Below are 6,380 nucleotides of genomic sequence, written 5' to 3'. Positions count from 1 at the left end.
TTCTGTGTACATCACAATTGCATTTTTTCTCTTAAAAACTGAAACCAACTGGAGGTTGAGGCTACATCTGCTTGGAACAGTCTTGCCAGAGGCTATAAGGACTCCATTCCAATTATTCTCACCTTTCAGGTGTTTTTCTCTTCAGGTACCCCATAACAAGTAATAAAACAGAACAATATGATCTCTCTTGCAAAATAGTTAACTGTATTATATAAAATACAATGTGTTTTCTTTAAGTGCTTTCACCTTTGCCCTAGAGAAAGTACGTCAAGGCATCCAAATCACCATCATTCATACTGGTCCACTTTGTACCATATTAAACAAGATGTGGGTTATTTGAATGTCATTTGATGGGGGATGTCCTTCTGCATAAACATTTCTCTTATTGGCTGATGAATAAAACACTGATTGGCCAGTAGCCAGGCAGGAAGTATAGGTAGGGCTTTAGACGAAGAGAATTCTGGGGAGAGGACTCAGAGAAAGGTGGCAGAGGAGACACCATGTAGCTACAGGGAAGAGAGGATGTATTCTGTTCTCTGGTAAGATAAGGCCGTGGAGAAATACATAAATTAATAGTTATGGGTTAATCATTAAGAGAGAGCTAGCCAATAAGAAGCCTGAGCCATCAGCCAAATAACTTCTAATTACTATAAGCCTCAGTGTGCTTACTTGGGACTAAAATGCTATGGGATAGGCAGAACAGAAACTCTGTCTACAGTCATCATTGTGATAGTATGATGGTTTGTCTTGACAGTTGAAGAGCCTACTAAATGACTCAAAGCTGGCAACATATACAGTGTAGATATGCAGGGCAAAGACAATACCTCCTGTCCTGGTGGAGATATGGTCAATGATGAATATATAATCATGTTACTAAGAATGATTGAAAGGTAGAACACCAATCCCAAATTTCTGAAATTTTCCAAATTTGGATCAAAATGACCAGGAGTCACCAAAGATAGTCACCAATGTACTCTATAGGAAAAGTCAATATTTGCTCTTTAGTTTGTTTTGATATCAGCCCCAAAGTGTAATTCTGGCTCTGTGAAACAATAGAACTGTAAAGAACGGAAAGGCAGCAAACTCAAGGTGAGCGCAGATCTGTTTGTGCACTCTCTCACTGTGCCTGCCCCTTCACAATAGGTTTCCTGGTGTTTACAAAACAGGAGCCAAAATCTAGGAAGAGTTGTTTGTTGCCGCACACAATGTTTACATAATATAAAGGTCCCTTACAACCAAATCACAAGCATTGCTTGAATACGTAGATCAAGTTCTCATTTACCTTTCCTGGTAAATTTGTGCCTATACTGTCATAATTTTATTTCTAAGAGTCTTTCTAACAAGATCATAAGAAATATATGCAAATATTTAAAGACAATTATATTTCTCCCAACATTGTGCATATTCGTAGAACACTGAAAACTCCTGTTCTAGGAGACTGGACCAAGTGCATGTGGTGTAGCCACTGGACAGTACATTATGACACCATTAAAAAGCAGGTCACACAAGGGCTTCGTATTACGTAGGGGAAGAATCATAGGGTATCTCAGTACATACTGTTTAACAGAAAGAAAGGTTTGTAAATGAGTATAGCTGTAGACCTCTCTATCTCTACAGGAAGTTAAGTCTAATAAGACCCCATGGATACCAAATGGACAGATGTTTAACTCCCTTATATAAAGTGACACTGTTTTTTTCTGAATATAGCATAAACCACATCCATTGTCTTACTCAATATTCTATTGCTGTGAACAGACATCATGATCATGGCAACTCTTATAAAGGAAAGAATTTAATTGGAGGCTTGCGTGTGTGTGTGTGTGTGTGTGTGTGTGTGTGTGTGTGTGTGTGTGTGTGTAGTGCTAGGGATCAAACTCAGGGCCTCATGCATGCTGGGTAAGTGCTCTGCCCCTGAACTGTATTCCTAGGCCTGCCATGTATTTTAAGTAATCTCTAAATTTCTCACAATGGCTAATACAATGCAAATGCTATTCAAACACTTGTCATACTACATTGTTTAGTGATGACAACAGTAGGAGGGTGAGGTCTGTGCATGCTCAGTGTGCAGACACAATTTCATTCCCAACAATTCCTTGCAGGGTTGCTGAAATCTGTTGATGCTGAATCCACAGATTCTGAAGACCGACTGTGCAAAGGGATCCTGTTTGTGTTTTCCCATGTATAGGGTGCCTCAAAAATCATCTTCAGTAAAAAAGAGCAATGGGTCACAGTGGCAATGCTGGGTCACATCAGAGAGACATTGACGCTCACCTTTGTGCCAGTCTCTGTTTTATATTTACTATAATGAACATGCAACTTAAAAAAAAAAGTATGTTATTCTAAGACAGCAAACCAAACCAAACAAACAAGCCAGTCAGTGCCAGCTATCAGCATTCTGATCTGGGCTCTGAAAGACTGCCAGGTTTTCCACTCATGCCCTGCTCTGCAGAGACTGCCCAGAGCCCTCTCACTATGCTGTACCACTTGGGTATTGCTTGCTGTCCTTCTCAACACACGTGTGGTGTTTCCATGTGCTTTTCTTCTTAACTTCCATATCCCCAGCATGAAAGAGATGAAAAGTCATGAAGCCATCCTGGGTTTACCCAGAGATCCGGGGAAGCGTCAACCCAGACATCCTGAAATCTATGCTTCCCCTCTGCACATTTCTCATCATCCCATCTGATTGGGTATATTAAATAGTCATGATGGTCAAAATATCATAGTAAACCAGATGTGATAGTACACACCTATAAACCCAACGGCAAGGAGACTGAGGCAGGAGTATCAACAGGCCATTCTTGGCTAACTAAGGAACTAACTAAAAAAAAAAACCAAACAAATAACAAGAACCCCCCCCCAGAAACAAAAGTCATAGTAAATACAGTGTGACAGGTCCCAAGTGGACTAGCCTAACTGACGTGCCCTTAGCAAATGTTGTCTTTTTCACTATGTAAGCATATTCTCTGGGTTTAAATAATTAATTAAACATAGAGCTGGCCATTTCAATCAATCATGGAATGCGAGTCCTTTGTTAGAAGACTGTCCTTATCATTACATTTTATCAAAGGGAAAAAAATTAAATCAAATGTTTTTCCAGGAAGTTTTCTCAGTTGGTAAGTGAAAGAATTATCCTTGGAAATGGGGAATCTCATCTCCTTCCCTCAGAAGGAAGGAGAGTATGGTCTCCGGTTGACCTCTCTCTGAGACCAGGATTGGTCTTGCCTGTGAAGACGTCATTGGTACATGCCTTCAGGGGATTTATGCCATCTAATTGGAGTTATGGTGACCAAGGGCGTTCCCTGGAATGCCTTCTGCAGCATTAGACACCGGAGCCTATAACCGTCTGCAGGTAATTAGGGGACAGTATGAACTAGTCTAGACTTTGGAACCGTTGTGGTTCCAGCACGCCCAGCCAATCAATAGGCATTAATCATCCCATGCTTATTGCTAATGCGATTCAGCCTTCGTGACTCAGCGGCATCACACACAGGGAAGTCTGTTGTGACTGGAGATGGGCAAGAGAATTAGTCGAGAAACGATCTTTGCCTGAAGGTGCAGAATACTCCAGTGGTGAGTGACGAGAGGACCAAGGCGGGTGGGGAGGAGCCCTGAGCAGCCTGTGGAAGGTGCCGGCCTAGCTTTGCTTCACAGTTAGGGTATCACAGATCTCGCAGTGTTTTGATTTCCAAATATTTTTCATTTATGGATGCATTATCCTTCCAACTCCCTTATCTGCTCCAGAAGGGTGGGGACCATGTAGATTCCATCTCTGTCCCTGATGCCTAACTCAGGTTAGGGAGAGGTGGCCACCTAGGAGTGGTGGTGGCCTGTGCTGCTTGTCTTCTTGGTGATAGTTTAGTTTTGCTGAGGCTTCTGGCAAAAAAAAAAAAAAAAAAAAAATCTCTTCGGATGACCCAATAAAGGTGAAGATTTCAGAGGTGTTATCAAGCCTAGGTGCCCAGTGAAACTTCTTTGGCCTGCTAATCACTGCAAAACAGGCTCTCTCACTCAGAGAGAGTTCCCCTCCTTCCTGTTCTCAGCTAGAAATACCATGAGAACAGACTGTCTCACAGTGTTTTCAGACTTCCACTCCTAGTCCCTGCCAAAAGCAGGAAGTGCAGAAGTGGGCGATAATTCTTTTTTTTTTTTCTTTTTAGAACACTTTATTAAAGAGTTTTGGTTGCTACTTATTTTCCCCTCCCCTCTTGAAGCTCATTAGAATTAATTTGAGCAATACTTTCAATTTACATGATGATTTTTCTAACAGGGCATTGGAGGGAGTTTATTGATCAATGTCACTTGCCTGTAAAGGTAAAGTAGAAAGAGGCACCAAGGACTCCGGATGTTAAAGAGTGGGAGCACCCTGAGGTTTTTTCTGTCCCCCCACCCCACTGCTTTTAAGCTGATGAGAAAATTGAGATGGAACCATAGTACACGGGGCATTTCTTACTCTACATAGACAGGGCTCTAATCCAAAGGGCAGGACTCCCCCTCCCCCCATGTCTCTCTTCCCACAGAGACATGACCCCACATCCCCACCAACATCCCTTCCCACTTGAGCCTGCCCTCTTTGCTCCCCTGTTCTTAATCCATGAGTGAACCCTTTTAATTTGTGAAAACCGAATGCAGACAATGCATTAAAAGGACCAGGAACCACTGTGACTAAGTATACCTATCATTGAAGGTGGAGGGAGGGAAAAGGGGGAGGGAGGAGAAAGAGGGGGAGAAGGGGGAGGGACGTGTATGAAGGGAGGAGAGAAGAGTGGGGGGGACAGGGAGGCAGAAGGAAGGAAGCAAGCAGAGGAGCAAAGTGACGCTGAGAAAGGGAAGGGAGGGCTAGAAAACAAAGCTGAAGCCATTTTCCTGCAGTAGACCTGCTTTCTAAGCCCAAGTGAAACTCTGTGAACACCAGGTCATTTGAATGTAAACAATACACAATACGAAATGAAACCACAGAGTCAGTAGTGCCCTGATCCATAAGGCTGGTGGCCTTAAAAGAAGAGGGACAAAAAGTGATCTTGCCCTTGTTGGGCACACAGAATAAAGGGTACCTGAGGACACCAGGAGAAACTGGCCATAGATCTCAGACTTCCAAGCCTCGAGAATTCTGGTAAATGAGTAAATGATGTTTAAGTCAGCCAGGCTATGACATTTAGATATCACAGCCTTGGAAGGCTAATGGATAGATTATCACTGATGAAACTCAGATTCTAGGTTTTTTCCTATGGCATGCAGTCTCCTGACAGCTCCACACTGCCTGGACACACCTTGTGGGAGCAACGGCTTCCTGAGGTGCTCAGTATCTCAAGTAGCAGATCTAAGGTGAATGAGCATAGGACCTGAATGTAGGTGCAGGGCAGAACCACAGGCTGAAGTTGGTTCAGTAAGAGGCTAGTATTTACCAGAAATGACTCAGGCTCCTGCTTGCTTCCTCAGATAAAGCCAAGTCTAGTCTGAAGGCCACAAAATCTAGGATTCACCATGCCAACTGCCTCTGCTAAGCTCTGGACAGAATTTTGTACTGAACTCTAAGAAAAGTTTAAATAGAGACTGCTAAATTATGCAGACCTCCTACCCAGCACATCTCACTCTTGCACCAATTAAGTATGTATGATATTATCTGGTCTGTGGTAGCCACAAAGACATTAGGAGAAAAAGTAGACTAGGAACAACTCAAGCAAACCATTCTACCAGGATGAGAGAAGAAAGGGCATTTGTGAATCCACAAAGACTCTGTGGACACATACCAAATCCAGTGTCCCCAAAGACTCTTGACAGTGCACATTTTTCACCTGCAAGCAAACATGATTTGTTGAGGTAACCCTTGATTTTGACAGAGTACTCAGGGGTTAGCATGTATCTTGTCAATCATTTCTTGCAAGAGTCATGTTGTGTGAGCATGGCTGTCTCCATTTAGTGAGAGCATGGAAGTTCAATGTCATTAATATGAGCTCCAACAGCCAATCCCACTTGAGTCCAAAGCTTGAAGAGTGACAGTTTGTTAGAGCTGCCAATGGTCACTGTGAGCCAGGCAGCAACAGGGGATGGCTGGAGAAGGGGTGCGGAACGGTGATACTCTGCCTCCTGCATAATAGCTTCAGCGATTTTGCAAATGGTGTTCTCTCCTTGTTGCCTCTCTGCAGGTCCCAATTTTGTCTTTAGCAGAGTACATGGTGTCCGAGAATGAGTACAGGGCTGCAGGCAACACCAGGCATTTGGGTTCTCTGCTCTCCTGCCTTTCTGATTCTTTAAAGGCTTTGAGCTCTGTAAAATTAGTAGTTTTGAATTCAAGAGCCATTAATGATCGAGCCAAGCTTTGGACATGTAATTCTATGAGAACAAGAAATCATGGGGATTTTGAAAAACTTGGAGCTGAATTA

The sequence above is a fragment of the Cricetulus griseus genome, chromosome 3 (assembly GCF_003668045.3).
Source record: "Cricetulus griseus strain 17A/GY chromosome 3, alternate assembly CriGri-PICRH-1.0, whole genome shotgun sequence".
Lineage (NCBI taxonomy): Eukaryota > Metazoa > Chordata > Mammalia > Rodentia > Cricetidae > Cricetulus > Cricetulus griseus.
Note: the sequence above shows the minus strand (reverse complement) of the source record.